Source organism: Eurosta solidaginis, chromosome 1, assembly GCF_040869045.1.
Source record: "Eurosta solidaginis isolate ZX-2024a chromosome 1, ASM4086904v1, whole genome shotgun sequence".
Classification (NCBI taxonomy): Eukaryota; Metazoa; Arthropoda; class Insecta; order Diptera; family Tephritidae; genus Eurosta; species Eurosta solidaginis.
In genome coordinates this window covers 342,901,890-342,918,173 of record NC_090319.1, presented here as the reverse complement: position 1 = coordinate 342,918,173, position 16,284 = coordinate 342,901,890, and the positions used below count along the sequence as shown (strand labels likewise).

The 16,284-nt window shown below is 36.4% G+C and overlaps 1 pseudogene; it reads left to right on the top strand.

Moving 5' to 3' along the window:
• The first annotated feature begins 5,696 nt into the window (after positions 1 to 5,696).
• Positions 5,697 to 8,301, top strand: LOC137240980 (uncharacterized; annotated as a pseudogene).
• Positions 8,302 to 16,284: the final 7,983 nt, after the last annotated feature.

The window sequence follows — 16,284 nt, the reverse complement described above, 5'->3', positions numbered from 1 at the left end:
AACTGTTATCGCCAACGTTTTTAGCGGACATTTTTGGGTCGGACAGGGTATACATGAAAGTTTTACAATCAAGTGAAAATTTGTTTAGTAGGTCACGAAAAAACCTTAAAAAACAAAGTCGAAAAAAAAATGAAATTTCGCAGGCTCGAAAATAATTTTTTTGGGTATGCGTAGTGGAACTTTTTTCCTGAGCCCAAATCCTATCGAAAAACCGATGGCTCGACATCGGTTAATAAATCGACCCAGTCTAATGGTCAGACGAGTGCATGCCCTACGATTTGAATCTAATTGTTGTTTGCCCAGTCCACAAGAAGGGGGATCCTGCAAACTGCGCCACCTATAGCGGGAGCACCCTTCTTAATATCACATATAAGGTCCTCTAAGCGTATTGTGCAACAGATTGAAGCCCATCATGAATCGGGTGATTAGACGTAATCAGCGCGGCTACAGAACTGGTAAATGTACCATCGACCAGATTTTCACAATGCGCCAATCTTAGAAAAAACCAGCGAAAAACGAATCGACACACACCACCTCTTCGCCGCCTTCGACAGCACGAAAAGGAGCTGCCTATATGCTATCATGTCTGAATTTGGTTTCCCTGAAAAACTTATACGTCTATGCAAAATGACGTTGAGCAACACCACCAGCTCAGTCATAATTGCCAATAAATGCTGAAAAGTAAAGTATTTTATCGGCAACGAAGATCATGCTCTACAAGTCACCTATCGTACCCGTCCTGCTATATGATGTAGAGCATGTACCATGACAACATCAGATGAAGCGGCTCTGGGAGTGTTCGAGAGAAAAGTTCATCAAAAGATTTACGCGTTGCCGACGGCGACTACCAAAGAAGATTCAATGATGAACTCAACGAACTTTACGCAGACATCAACACCATAATTAAAATGCATCGGCTACACTGGTTAGGCGAAGCTATGCGTATGAAAGATGATGTTCTGATTAAGAAAGTTTTTTCATCGCCACCCGCCTATGAAAGCAGAGGAAGAGGGCGTACCAGGTGGTAAACGATTCAAATGCAACATAAAGGAAAAATCTGTCGGTAGATGACGCAGGGGTCGTGATATTTAAAAGGCTCGTCCGAGTTTTAAGTAACCTCCCGGTGTGCTGGGGATATGAAGAAACTTTGAACACAGTCATATTAAAATCAGAAACTTAGGATGCAAAATTTTTCCCAAATAGGACATAGATCGAGAAATTTAGAGATCTTGGGGAAATCCATACGGAGCATGTGGACACTTGCGATCGATAATTTAAAATTTAAACAAACACTTAGATCAGGACACCGAGACAATGCAACAAAAGTGGTGAAAGGGTCCACTAGATGGCGCATGCGTCGAAATAATTAGATAATTCATAGCTTGGAATCTTGCGATCGACTTTTAAGTAACTTCCCGATAAGCTGGAGACTTGAAATATCAAAGGTATTTCATAAACCGATAAGAGTAAAATAAATATAACATAAGCTTCCTCCAGGAAGAGGACAGATCGGTGTATCAAGTAAACTTATACAGAAGAGTAGGAATCCTGCGATCAATAATTAAAATCAATTGAGCTACATACTTGAAACTTCACACATAGCTGGGAAAATAAAAAGAAGATAAACGATTTTTTAGCAGTTCCTTTATATATATGGATCAAACGAGGCGGGAAATGCCTTAATGAACACGGAGTATTGATGAATTTTTATTTTGAACCTACAGCTATTTGTTTGGACTTTTTATTGGCGCACGCCGTTGTCTCGCATTCAACTCCTCGACAAAGTAACATAAAAATTTAGAAACCGGTTTTTTCAATTAGAAGAAATGTTTTCTAAGCGAGCTTGCCCATCGGCAGTGATTTGGCAAAACTCCGAGTGTATTTTTGCCATGAAAAGCTTGTCAAGGTATATTAAGTTTGTCACGAATCTCAAATAGTACACCACAATGATCAGGTTCACAACCTAGTTTGATTACGCCGTGCCCATTCCTCTGTTTGACCGCAAACTAGTCCATAAATTTTTGAGATAGTTTGATAAAATTTGGTGAGCGGGTGTATGTATATTAAGGTGTCCGATTAGACATTTGTCAGAACCAGCGGGATAGGCCAAGTATACAACCGATTTTTCGGAAAATAAGTTTGCTGTCATATTTTTATCAATTCCAAGATATAAGCTTCATCAGAAGCTTTCGTATATAGCACGTATTGGCTTCTGAAAGAATCGGTAGTATATGTAGTATATACCCCATAATTGTATATACCCCATACAACAGATTGTTCAGATAAGAAGTTTTTTGTTCACTGCTACAACAACAACAACAACATAAGAAGTTTTTCGTAAGTTCTGCCACATTGTAACAGCTAGAAGCTTCAAATTTCAAAACATGGTTACATATATGGCATACAAAGTTCTCTGAAGAAATAGTAGAAATCGGTCGTATATATAGTATGTATGCCATAAAACCTACTTTTCAGATGAGAAATCCATTGCCATAGCAATCTCATGTTGACAACAAGAAACGATCTATTATTCATTTGATACCTATCGAAAATATCGCTAAAGTATATGCATCTGTTCTCTTAATATTACATACTGTAACGAATTTAGTGAAATTCTGCCTATTTGCAACCTTCTGCTTACGTTCATATCGCTAGACTGTTGAATAAAACACTCGAATATTCTGTATTACAAAATGGTCTTCATTAGACTACTTTAAAAGTACTTCGCAATTAAACTTACTTCGCAACTGATAGCGTGCTTAAATCAAACTGTTTACTGACTAATCTGCTTGTGCTCTTTTATACCCTCTGCTGCTTCATTCGCATATTTCTACTACAGTCTAGACGTTTCGCCTCCTATAACTTCTGTACCTATCTCCTACTTAGCTATATACATGTAAATTTGTAGTTTGTGCGTTTCTCATAATCATATGTGTGTGTATGTGTAGCAACTCTTCGGCTGATGACTACAGTGATACATATTCTTTTAAACGCACTCTTAATTTTAAATTTACCACATTGGCTTTCTTCTGTTTATGCATTCATAACAACAAATTGTACCCCATATTCTTTGTTAATCTAACGGAAATTTGACTGTCCCAAAAAACTTGATTTCGTTGTTGTTGTTGTTGTACTGTTATCATCACATATTCAAGAATATTACTACGAACAGGTGCATATTCGTTTAAACGCAGCAACTTTATTTTTAAATATTTATTCATTTATTAAATTTTTACAAATTAATTGGTCCTCAATTTTTATTAATGGCTTCATATATTCGATTGGGTATCGACTTGGGTCAATTTTGCAGGAGCATACTGGTTAAATCCTCCCAAGGTTCTTTAATATTCATTTCAACTCTTATGGAGTCCTGTAGAGGTGTCCTTGAACCTTTTGGCCGTAAATTTTGCTCTACAAAGTTCTTCTACCGGCTTCGAATCGGGACTGCATGCAGGCCACTTCATAAGTGGAATGTTGTGTTCTGCAAACCATTTCAAAAACCCTTAGAAACATGAATGGCAGCATTATCCTGTTGAAAAATGCTCTCTTCATCCATTTTGTCATCTGAAAATCAAACGAGAGCATCGTCCAAGAACTCCTTATAAACTTTCGAGCTCATTTTAGGGATGTGCGAGGAATTTTTTGCTTTTCATCTCGATGAAAATGCCGCCCATACCATAACGCTGTCACCGCCGAAGTGTTTATTAACAAGTGTTTTATTAACAAACGTCATTGTTACGCTCAATGGTGTGGGCGTCATTTTCATCAAGAGGAAAAGCAAAAAATGCCTCGCACCCCCTAAAATGAGCTCGAAAGTTTGTAAGTTCTTGGACGATGCTCTCGTTTGATTTTCAGATGACAAAGTGGATGAAAAGAGCATTTTTCAACAGGATAACGCTGCCATTCATGTTTCTAAGGGGTCTTTGAAATGGCTTGCAGAACACAACATTCCACTTATGAAGTGGCCTGCATGCAGTCCCGATTCGAAGCCGGTAGAAGAACTTTGTAGAGCAAAATTTACGGCCAAAAGGTTCAAGGACACCTCTACAGGACTCCATAAGAGTTGAAATTGAATATTAAAGAAGCTTGGGAGGATTTAAGCAGTATGCTCCTGCAAAATTGACCCAAGTCGATACCCAATCGAATATATGAAGCCATTAATAAAAATGGAGGACCAATTAATTTGTAAAAATTTAATAAATGAATAAATATTTAAAAATTAAATTGCTGCGTTTAAACGAATATGCACCTGTTCGTAGTAGTTTTTTTTTGAATATGTGATGATAAGAGTATAACAACAACAATGAAAACAGGTTTTTTGGGCCAGTCAAATTTCCGTTAGATAAAAATAAAGAATATGGGCTAGAATTTGTTGTTATGAATGCATAAACAAAACAAAGCCAAAGTGATAAAGTTAAAATTAAGAGTGCGTTTAAACGAATATGTACCACTGTACAAGTGTGTGCGCGTAATATCTCTTCGTACCTCGTACATATGGCTGTAAATGATGATTGATGTGTTTACATATGTACACAGTGTGGCTCGCTTCAATGTTTTTGTGTTGGGAGTTTATTACTACCCTGCAAAAAATGCGATTAGTCTAGGATGAGTCCGGGAAGAGTCGCAAGGGAGTATGCGACCAGTGCCAGTTTTGATCTCTTTGTATGAGTTCAACTGTTCCCTTTTGTTTGAGCATGTCCTATGAAGAGACTAATTGTACCCATTTATACCCGAAAGGGATCAATGGGACCAATCCCCTTTGTACCCATATGGGAATATAAGAGAGTAGTCCCTTCGGCCAATAAGGACTCAAATACGGACCAGTCCCATTTTTACCCCAATGGTAGTAAAATGATACTCACCGATGTAATCCGTTTAAAAATAAAACAATAATTAAATTTTGTTTTATTTTCATTTCCGGTTTATATTGAAATAAGCAAGTTTAAAAATTCAGTCTTTTATAATTTTTATTACCGAAAAAGTGCCTTTGGGTAATTCTATTCGACAGCATGACATTAGCAGTGCCCACTTACGCGTCCAAATATCGAGAGAGGTGTCAAAGACGCGTATTGATATCAGTATTAATAATCCGAACCCGGAAAAGAAAACTTTTATCTCTGTCCGGAGATATTTGCAGTTGAAGTTGGCGATTTTCATGTGGTTGTTGTAATGTTGGGGTACCCACAAAAAAAAATTGTGAATATAAGTGTTTTGCGCGGATATAGTTTTGGTCTCCAAACCGGTGTTGGACCCACCCAGGGTAATTTTTTATAAGCGCGGCCGAAGGCCGCCAATGCAAAGAGTTCTGCGCAAAAATACTGTGGATCCCACCCCCCGTTTCGGAGGGACCCGTGGATCATTTTTCGGTTTTTCGCTAATATCTATTGAACGACTTAAAATTTTTCTTTTCCGGTTTCGGATTATTAGTACTTATGTCAATTAGCAGTGTCATACTGTCGTATAGAATTACCTGCCTTTGTTTTAGTTTTCTCATATACTAATTTTCTACACAGAATTATATACTATTTAACATACAAAAATAACTTCGGAAATATAAATTTTATAAAAATATCTTTTAAAATACTTCAGTCTAAGGAAAAGGCAAGTATGAGTTCCTAAAAAGTAAGCACTTTAGGATAAATTATATAGGATATATAGGTACTCTTCGTTTACTTCACCAACACAGAACTTGAAAAATGGAAGTTCTGAATATAATTGAAAACAAGTAAGGAAGGCTAAGTTCGGGTGTAACCGAAAATTACATACTCAGTTGAGAGCTATGGAGACAAAATAAGGAAAATCACCATGTAGGAAAATGAACCTAGGGTAACCCTGGAATGTGGTTGTATGACATGTGTATCAAATGGAAGGTATTAAAGAGTATTTTAAGAGAGAGTAAGCCATAGTTCTATGTATGGACGCCATTTAGGGATATCGCCATAAAGGTGGACCAGGGCTGACTCTAGAATTTGTTTGTACGATATGGGTATCAAATGAAAGGTGTTACTGACATTTTAAGAGGGAGTGGGCCTTAGGTCTATCGGTGGACGCCGTTTCGAGATATCGCCATAAAGGTGGACCAGGGGTGTCTCTAGAATGAGTTTGTACGATATGGGAATCAAATGAAAGGTTTTACTGAGCATTTTAAGAGGGAATGGGCATTAGGTCTATAGGTGGACGCCTTTTCGAGATATCGCCATTAGGTGGGCCAGGGCTGACTCTAGAATGTGTTTGTACGATATGGATATCAAATTAAAGGTATTAATGAGGGTTTTAAAAGCGAGTGGCCCTTAGATGTATATGTGAAGGCGTTCTCGCGATATCGACCAAAATGTGGACCAGGTGATCCAGAAAATCATCTGTCGAGTACTGCTAATTTATTTATATATGCAATACCACTAACAGTATTCCTGCCAAGATTCCAAGGGCTGTTGATTTCGCCTTGTAGAACTTTTTCATTTTCTTCTACTTAATATGGTAGGTGTCACACCCATTTTACAAATTTTTTCCAAAGTTATATTTTGCGTCAATAAGCCAATCCAGTTACCATGTTTCATCCCTTTTTTCGTATTTGGTATAGAATTATGGCATTTTTTTCATTTTTCGTAATTTTCGATATCGATAAAGTGGGCGTGGTTATGGTCGGATTTCGGTCATTTTATATACCAAGATAAAGTGAGTTCAGATAAGTACGTGGGCTAAGTTTAGTAAAGATATATCGGTTGTTGCTCAAGTTATTGTGTTAACGGCCGAGCGGAAGGACAGACGGTGGACTGTGTATAAAAACTGGGCGTGGCTTCCACCGATTTCACAGAGAACAGTTACCGTCATAGAATCTATGCCCCTACCAAATTTGAGAAGGATTGGTAAGTTTTTGTTCGACTTATGGCATTAAAAGTATTCTAGACATACTAAATGAAAATGGGCGGAGCCACGCCCATTTTGAAATTTTCTTTTATTTTTGTATTTTGTTGCATCATATCATTACTGGAGTTGAATTTTGACTTAATTTACTTATATACAGTAAAGATATTAAATTTTTTGTTAAAATTTGAATTTAAAAAAAATTTTTTTTAAAAAGTGGGCGTGTTCTTCATCCAATTTTGCTAATTTTTATTTAGCACATATATAGTAATAGTAGTAACGTTCCTGCCAAATTTCATCATGATATCTTCAACTACTGCCAAATTACAGCTTGCAAAACTTTTAAATTACCTTCTTGTAAAAGTGGGCGGTGCCACGCCCATTGTCCAAAATATTACTAATTTTCTATTCTGCGTCATAACGTCAACCCATCTACCAAGTTTCATCGCTTTAACCGCCTTTGGCAATGAATTATCGCAATTTTTCGGTTTTTCGAAATTTTCGATATCGAAAAAGTGGGCGTGGTTATAGTCCGATATCGTTCATTTTAAATAGCGATCTGAGATAAGTGCCCAGGAATCTACATACCAAATTTCATCAAGATACCTCAAAATTTACTCAAATTATCGTTTTAACGGACAGACGGACGGACATGGCTCAATCAAATTTTTTTTCGATACTGATGATTTTGATATATGGAAGTCTATATATATCTCGATTCCTTTATACCTGTACAACCAACCGTTATCCAATCAAAGTTAATATACTCTGTGAGCTCTGCTCAACTGAGTATAAAAAGAATAGATTCTTTCAATCGCGTATTGGGCCCACTTTGCGAAGATGGCAATACAGCCACTGCAACTGACACTGCTGAGATCAATAAATCTGCAGGTACTCCATCAGAAATAATTGTTGACTCATTTCTAGCAGTCAATAGTATGTTAAATGGAGTTATTGGCAACCGAGAACCAATCACTAAAATTATTTCACGTGCTCCTGAGCTGGAAAAATATTTCAATCACAATTTTTTAGAGATAACTCAGCAAGTGCGTTCTAAAGGGGTAAACCTGAATGCTACAGCTCCAGATTTACATGGAGTTTGATCAATTGGAACGCATCAAACAACTTGAATCCATACTCGGTGCTGAATAAATTCGCAGTATACTGTGTGAACGTACTGAAAAGCTAATACGACATGCAGAAGATAATACAAAATTTGCACAAGAAGCGGAATTAATCGAAGAAAATCTGATCTTGCCTATGAAGAGGTACGGTGAAATACAAAATAATTTATTCGAATCACTTTGGGCTATGAATAAACGACTTGAAGAAAAAATTTAAGCAGAGAAACGTGCAGAAAGCGAATTGGATATTGGGCACCTTGGTTGCTGTGTACTATTTGGGATGATTGAGGTTAAAAGGTTCCACAGTTATTAAAAAAAACTCAAAATCAAAATATGTTTTGTATAAATATGAAGTACGTTAAGTTAGCAGTAGTAGAGGGTGGTGTTTATTTTTTTTAGTTAAAGGATCTTTAATAAAACAAAAATAATTGATTTTCCTCAAAGGAAAAATTAGTCCAGCCCTACAATTATGTACAAATTTAAAAGAACATGCAATTTATATGTTAACCCGTAAGCAGCCAAGTTTACTGTTGAGTATGATCCTGTATATTCTACTAAAATAATAATAATAGTGTTTTTTCTCGGTAAATATCCGCTTCTCTTCCAATATGTGGTGTGCTGTTTTTAATTGTTCCCACTGGTCATCCTAAACGTTTTTAGCCGACTCCGAACGCATCTGCTTAGGCAGATGACTTTTTTGCTGAGAAACTTTCATGGCAGAAACACAATCGAAGAGTTTGTCAAGCCACCAATTCTGTTTGAAGTAAGTTGTTCGCCCACTTTTCAAAAAGGATAAAAAACATTCTCCGAAAATTTATCCCTTACTTCGGCGTAGTCAGTAAGAACTAGTAATTTATGTTTGGTATAGGGCGCAATAATTTTTCTTACTTAATTCGATTCCATCACCTGTAATTTTTTATATTTTAAGCATTTCGTTGCTGTTTTGTTTTCAATATATCTTAAAAAGGGCTGCATAGATTTCAAACTGACTAATCCCAACTGTACCCAAAAGAGACTAAAGGGGATCAATTAAACCCAACTGTGGACAAAAGAGATCAATCGGGGATCACTCTCTTTAGGGATTAATCGCATGATTTATTGCAGGGTAGTGATAGTAATATTCGTCACAATATGTTATACAGCCGATTATTCGGATATTATGACCGGGATACGATTATTGCTCACCTTCATTCATGAAAGGTATAAAGTCTTAGGCACAGCCGAAGACAGTCCGTCCGTACATGTTCTATTTTAAATAGGAAAGCCTTATGTAACTACATATAATCAGCGAAAAAGGATAAAAGCCATTTAGGTAGGTTTTTGTAACAGTTGTTGGTAGAAAATAAATTTCCATGGTGGTTTTATATGGAGTTTATATCCAAACATACATAGGTATCATACTGCGAAGAATATTACCATCACTAAGCGATACTAGCATCACTAAGCCGATACTAAGCAGCCACTCGTATGTACGTAAACAAATCAATCATAGTGTACACACATACATACAAGGCAACGGAGAGATACTCACCATCAGCCGAAGTAGTACCCACATACATACGCATATGACTACAAACTACAAATATACATGTATATGGCTGGTAACCAAGCATGAAGTTCGCGAAATTACTAGACCTTAGGAGAAATGGGTGAAAGAGGAAACAGAGAGTATAAAAGCAACGCAAGCTGAGGTACGACGAATCAGTTTTGATTTAAGCACGCTATTGGTTGTGAATTTAAGTGTTATTGTGAAGTACTCTCAAAGTAGTCTAAAAAGACCATTTTGCATTACTGAATATTGGAGTTATTTATTCAACAGTTTAGAGATTCGAACGTTATCAGAAGGTTCCAAATAAGAGGAATTTCTCTAAATTCGTTACAATACATTTATTCAAGGTTGGGGAAATATCTTCTTATGTTTGTCAGATATACATGATTGAAACTATAAAATAGTTGTTCGCTTAAATAGCTCTGCTTTAATAGAATTAACAAAACTTGTGCAAGAGTTTAATCATCATAACGTCAGCCAAGTGAAACGTTTTGGCACGCACTCATTCTCACGAAAACATGAGGCGAAAAGCTTTGACAAAATATTGCAATTACATTAAATCTCTACTTATGAAATTGGCACGAGTTCAAAGAACTCTGAAAAACTAAAGCGGAGTGGAAACGAATCATAATTCAAAAGAAAATAGTCAAATGAAATTGGCAAAACTTTGTAATAATTTTGCAATAGAAAAAAGATAACCATTAATTTGGTACTTTTTTTTAGCTTATCAAAACGTTTATATTGTAACGAATTTAGGGAAACTCTGCTTATTTTACGTTCGAATCGCTAAATTGTCGAATAAATAACTCCAATATTCAGTAATGCAAAATGGGAGTGGTACAATTATACATCGCAACTGATAGCGTGTTTAAATCAAACTGATTACAGACTACTCAGCTTTCGCTGCTTTTATACTCTCTGTTGCATCGTTCATCCATATCTCCTAAGGTCTAGTAACTTCGCGAACTTCATTCTTCATGGTTACCAGCCATATATGTACATGTATATTTGTAGTTTATAGTCTCTCGCATAGCCATATGCGTGTGTATATGTGAGTAATACTTTGGCTGATGACTACATCTGCGTGTGAGTTATCTCTTCGTTGCCTTGTATGTATATGTAAGTGATGATTAACACGTTTATGTAGCTTGCTTTAATGTTTTTGAAGTTGTGCAATTAATTAGTGATATATGGGGGAAAATATTACATTGGCCGAAGATACATCAGCAAAAAAGCGGGTAGATTGGAAGTGGCGGGAAAAGTCCGAAAAATCGCCAAAGCGTTAAATATTCGCTGGATCAATGGGAGGAACTTTGGAAGAAACTGAAGTTTTTATAGTCAGGTAATGCAAAATTTTGTAAGCGATATATTGCACCGTGTGACCTTGAAAATTCTAATTTTACGAGTCACACCTAGTGAAGCATCAAATATACAGTCAAGATCTGGGATCAGGGGTAAAAACTCTTTTTCAGAGGTTTTCTTCTTATCCTATGACCAAGATTTTAATACTATAGAAAATATAACAAAACTAATTGGCGTTTCAGACAGGCGACCTCCTACTGTGGGATTACTTTAATTTGATGCTGGAGAAAATAATCCAACTTCTAGAACTGAAACGGAATATATTTTATAAAAACATACAATTACTGGCGTATGCTAAAGATATTTCTATTTTGGACTAGGTAGACAATTGAAAAGTCCTCTCTCGGCAAATGAAAATCATGCTCTAAAAGGCACTTATCGTACCCATCCTGCTATATGGTGCGGAAGCATAGACTATGAGGCGGATACTCTATGCGTTGCCGACGGAAAATATCCAAGAATATTTAGTGAAGAGCTTGACGACTTTTACACAGATATCAGCGAATTGAAACACAGCGAATATAAGATGATGGTCCATCTAAGAAAGTGTTATTATCGGAACCCGCCTATGGAAGCAGAGATAGAGGGTGGCCCACTCCGCTGAAAGGACTAACTAAAGCTCGCCCAGTATTTGAAGTAAAACCACAACCTTCCAGGAAGCAAATTGTTCCGAACTTTTTGAGAACAGCTTCGTCGGGTTGTTGTCGGAAATAAGCAATACCGACAAGTTATTGTGTTATTATCGGTTTGTTATTTTCCCTATGTTATAGATAACTTTTTGATAAAAGTCGATAACTATTTAATAAAACTCCGACAAGAAACCGGCAACACTTCGATAACATAATGATAACGTATCGATAAGTTTTCGATTTTGATTTAAATTTTTTCGATAATAAACGGATACTTCGTCTATTTAAAATCTATTAAATTAAGTTAATTAAATTTTAACTCAAGAAACTCAAGGCAAACACACCACCTGCATATGTATGTATAAATTGAATTTTATTTTATTTTACTTTATGTTACTATTAATTTTTAATTTATTTTATTTTTATATAACTCATTTTTTGCATTAAAATAAATTTTAGTTTTCTCAAATTTTTCTTTATTTCCCCTTTTTATTTCATATAAATCTAACCAAATAATGTACAAAAATTTAACTATTTGGAAAAATTTTACACAATGTGACATCCGGACGTACAAGGCGACAGCTGTTTCGATTATACTTTGTAAATCTCTTCTTTTCTCCCGAGAGTGGGATTTGAACCCGCACTCCTTTGAAGTGTTACAAACGCATTATTATTATTATTTATTATTATTTATTTATTATTACGGCGTTTTAAGCCTAAAACTTAGATTATTACAAATTTTAAATATATTTTAATAATAATAGGATTTCTAGCGTTTGGGGTGTCGGAATGCATGAGATTCCGATCAGCACGGGAACTGGTGTTCCCAACGGGCGAGTCTTGGATTCATATCATTGGGAGTTTGGAAGGACGTGTTCTCAATCCTGCGCTACTCCAAGACGTATGACAGTTTTATTATTTATGCTGTCGGAATGCATTTGATTCCGGTCAACCCAAAAGCTAGCAGCTAAGCAGAATAAGCCACTCTTATCGGACGGTTGGAAAGGACGTGTTTCCAATCCCCCCTGTACCAGCTTTATGTAAACATAATTGATTATAATATATCATTGTTGTAGGAATATACGTGATTCACATGAACACTCTAACTGTTTGTCTGGGACGATATTTTCAGGAATTCTTTCCTAATTTGATTGCGAGCAATATATGTATTTGACCTGATGCATAAGGTTCCTCTGTGTCTATTTGGATTGCCGTGTACGCTCAAGGATCAGTAACATGAAATACAGATACAAAATATTTTATCTTATTGGAAGGGTTTTGCAATATTCTAATAAACTTTTTTTGAAGGTGTTTAAGTTTTCACAATTTTTAACATGATTAGGTAGTTCATTAAAACATTTCAGGCCTTTGTAAAATATATTTTGCTTGTCCATTTCTGTTTTGAGAAGAGGTAATCTAAAATTATTATTTTCCCTGATTATGTAAGAATGGGTTTCATTCACATAAACAAGTTTTTCACTTAGGTAGGCTGGTAATTTACCATGCTTGATATAAAATACAAATTTCATACTATGGTAAAATATCAACTGTTTCACGCTCAGCCAGTTTAGTGCATCAAGCATACTCTTTATGGAAGTGTCGTACCTCACTTTCAATATAAATCTCATAGCTTTGTCTTGCATAATTTGTAACCTGTCTACTTGTGTTTCATTGGCAATAAAGAATATTGTAGGGCAATATAAGAAGTGCGGTTCTATGATGGATCTATAAACTTTCAACTTATATTTCTTACTAATAAGTTTACACGATCTCTTCCAAAATCCATTTTTTTTGCCCATTTTGGCAACAATATAATCAATATGATCTGTAAACCTCAGTTTATTGTCAATCAGGATCCCTAAGTACTTAAATATTTTGACATCCTCAATGCTCGTATTAATTATTTTTAGATCAAAATTAAGTGATTCTCTATTGGTCGTCCTAGATAAAACCATGAACTTAGTTTTGTTAACGTTAAGCTTGAGTTTATTAGTGCAAAGCCATCTATACAATGAGTCCAAATCTTCAGCCACGTCATGCCTTAGTTGTTGTAAACTTTATCCCAATTGCTTTCCTTGCATATTTTATTCTTTTTGCACAGTACATACTTTGTATGTAATCATGTGTTGGTAATGCGGTTTCAAAGAAACTGGTAGTGTTTTTGCTTTTGTTCCATTTATAGAACTACAAAGAATTGACCAGTGTTGTCTATTTTTATGAATTAAACGGGCGTTGGTTGCCTTTATTGCTTTTAAATGTTGCTTAAAAATGTTGTAATACATTTAAAAGCAATAACGGCAACCCCCGCTTAATTCATACAAATGACAACATTGGTTAATTATTTGTAGTTCTATAAATAGAACAAAAGCAAAAACAAGTAAGGAAGGTTAAGTTCGGGTGTAACCGAACATTACATACTCAGTTGAGAGCTATGGTGACAACATAAGGGAAAATAACCATGTAGGAAAATGAACCGAGGGTAACCCTGGAATGTGTTTGTATGACAGTGTATCAAATGAAAGGCATTAAGGAGTATTTTATGAAGGAATGGGCCATAGTTCTATAGGTGGACGCCATTTAGGGATATCGCCATAAAGGTGGACCGGGGGTGACCCTAGAATTTGTTTGTACGATATGGGTATCAAATGAAAGGGGTTAATGAGTATTTTAAAAGGGAGTGGGCCTTAGTTTTATAGGTGGACGCCTTTCCGAGATATCGCCATAAAGGTGGACCAGGGGTGACTCTAGAATGTGTTTGTACGATATGGTTATCAAATTAAAGGTATTAATGAGGGTTTTAAAAGGGAGTGGTGGTAGTTGTATAGGTGGTCGCCTTTTCGAGATATCGCCATAAAGGTGTACCAGGGGTGACTCTAGAATGCGTTTGTACAATATGGGTATCAAACGAAAGGTGCTAATGAGTATTTAAAAAGGGAGTGGGCCTTAGTTCTATAGGTGAGATATCGCCATAAATGTGGACAAGGGGTGACTCTAGACTTTGTTTGTACGATATGGGTATCAAATGAAAGGTGTTAATGAGTCTTTTTAAAAGGCAGTGGGCCTTCGTTCTATAGTGGTCGTCTTCTCGAGATATCGCCATAAAGGTGGACCAGGGGTGACTCTAGAATGTGTTTGTACGATATGGGTATCAAATTAAAGGTATTAATGAGGGTTTTAAAAGGGAGTGGTGGTAGTTGTATAGGTGGTCGCCTTTTCGAGATATCGCCATAAAGGTGTACCAGGGGTGACTCTAGACTTTGTTTGTACGATATGGGTATCAAATGAAAGGTGTTAATGAGTCTTTTTAAAAGGCAGTTGGCCTTCGTTCTATAGTGGTCGTCTTCTCGAGATATCGCCATAAAGGTGGACCAGGGGTGACTCTAGAATGTGTTTGTACGATATGGGTATCAAATTAAAGGTATTAATGAGGGTTTTAAAAGGGAGTGGAGGTAGTTGTATAGGTGGTCGCCTTTTCGAGATATCGCCATAAAGGTGGACCAGGGGTGACTCTAGAATATGTTTGTACGATATGGGTATAAAAGAAAGGTGTTAATGAGTCTTTTTAAAAGGCAGTGGGCCTTCGTTCCATAGTCGTCGCCTTTTCGAGATATCGCCATAAAGGTGGACCAGGGGTGACTCTAGAATATGTTTGTACGATATGGGTATCAAATGAGCGGTGTTAATGAGTATTTTAAAAGGGCGTGGGGCTTAGTTCTATAGGTGGATGCCTTTTCGAGATATGGCCATAAAGGTGGACCAGGGGTGAATTTAGAATTTGTTTCTACGATATGGGTATCAAATGAAAGGTGTCAATGAGTATTTTAAAAGGGGTGGGCCTTATTTCTATAGGTGGACACCTTTTCGAGATATGGCCATAAAGGTGGACCAGAGGTGACTCTAGAATGCGTTTGTACAATATGGGTATCAAATGAAAGGTGTTAATGAGTATTTTAAAAGGGGTGGGCCTTAGTTCTATATTTGGACGCCTTTTCGAGATATGGCCATAAAGGTGGACCAGAGGTGACTCTAGAATGCGTTTGTACAATATGGGTATCAAATGAAAGGTTTTAATGAGTATTTTAAAAGGGGTGGGCCTTAGTTCTATAGGTGGACGCCTTTTCGAGATATCGCCATAAAGGTGGACCAGAGGTGACTCTAGAATGCGTTTGTACAATATGGGTATCAAACGAAAGGTGTTAATGAGGGTTTTAAAACGGAGTGGTAGTAGTTGTATATGTGAAGGCGTTTTCCAGATATCGACCAAAATGTGGACCAGGGTGACCCAGAACATCATCTGTTGGATACCGCTAATTTATTTATACATATATGTAATACCACGAACAGTATTCCTGCCAAGATTTCAAGGGTTTTTTATTACGCCCTGCTTTTTATTTCCTTCTACTTAATATGGTAGGTGTTACACCCATTTTACAAAGTTTTTTCTAAAGTTATATTTTGCGTCAATAAACCAATACAATTACCATGTTTCATGCCTTTTTTCGTATTTGATATAAAATTATGGCATTTTTTTTTCATTTTTCGTAATTTTCGATATCGAAAAAGTGGGTGTGGTCATAGTCGGATTTCGGCCATTTTTTATACCAATTCAAAGTGAGTTCGGATAAGTACGCGAACTGAGTTTAGCAAAGATATATCGATTTTTGCTAAAGTTATCGTGTTAACAGCCGAGCGGAAGGAAAAACGGTCGACAGTGTATAAAAACTGGGCGTGGCTTCAACCGAATTCGCCCGGCCAC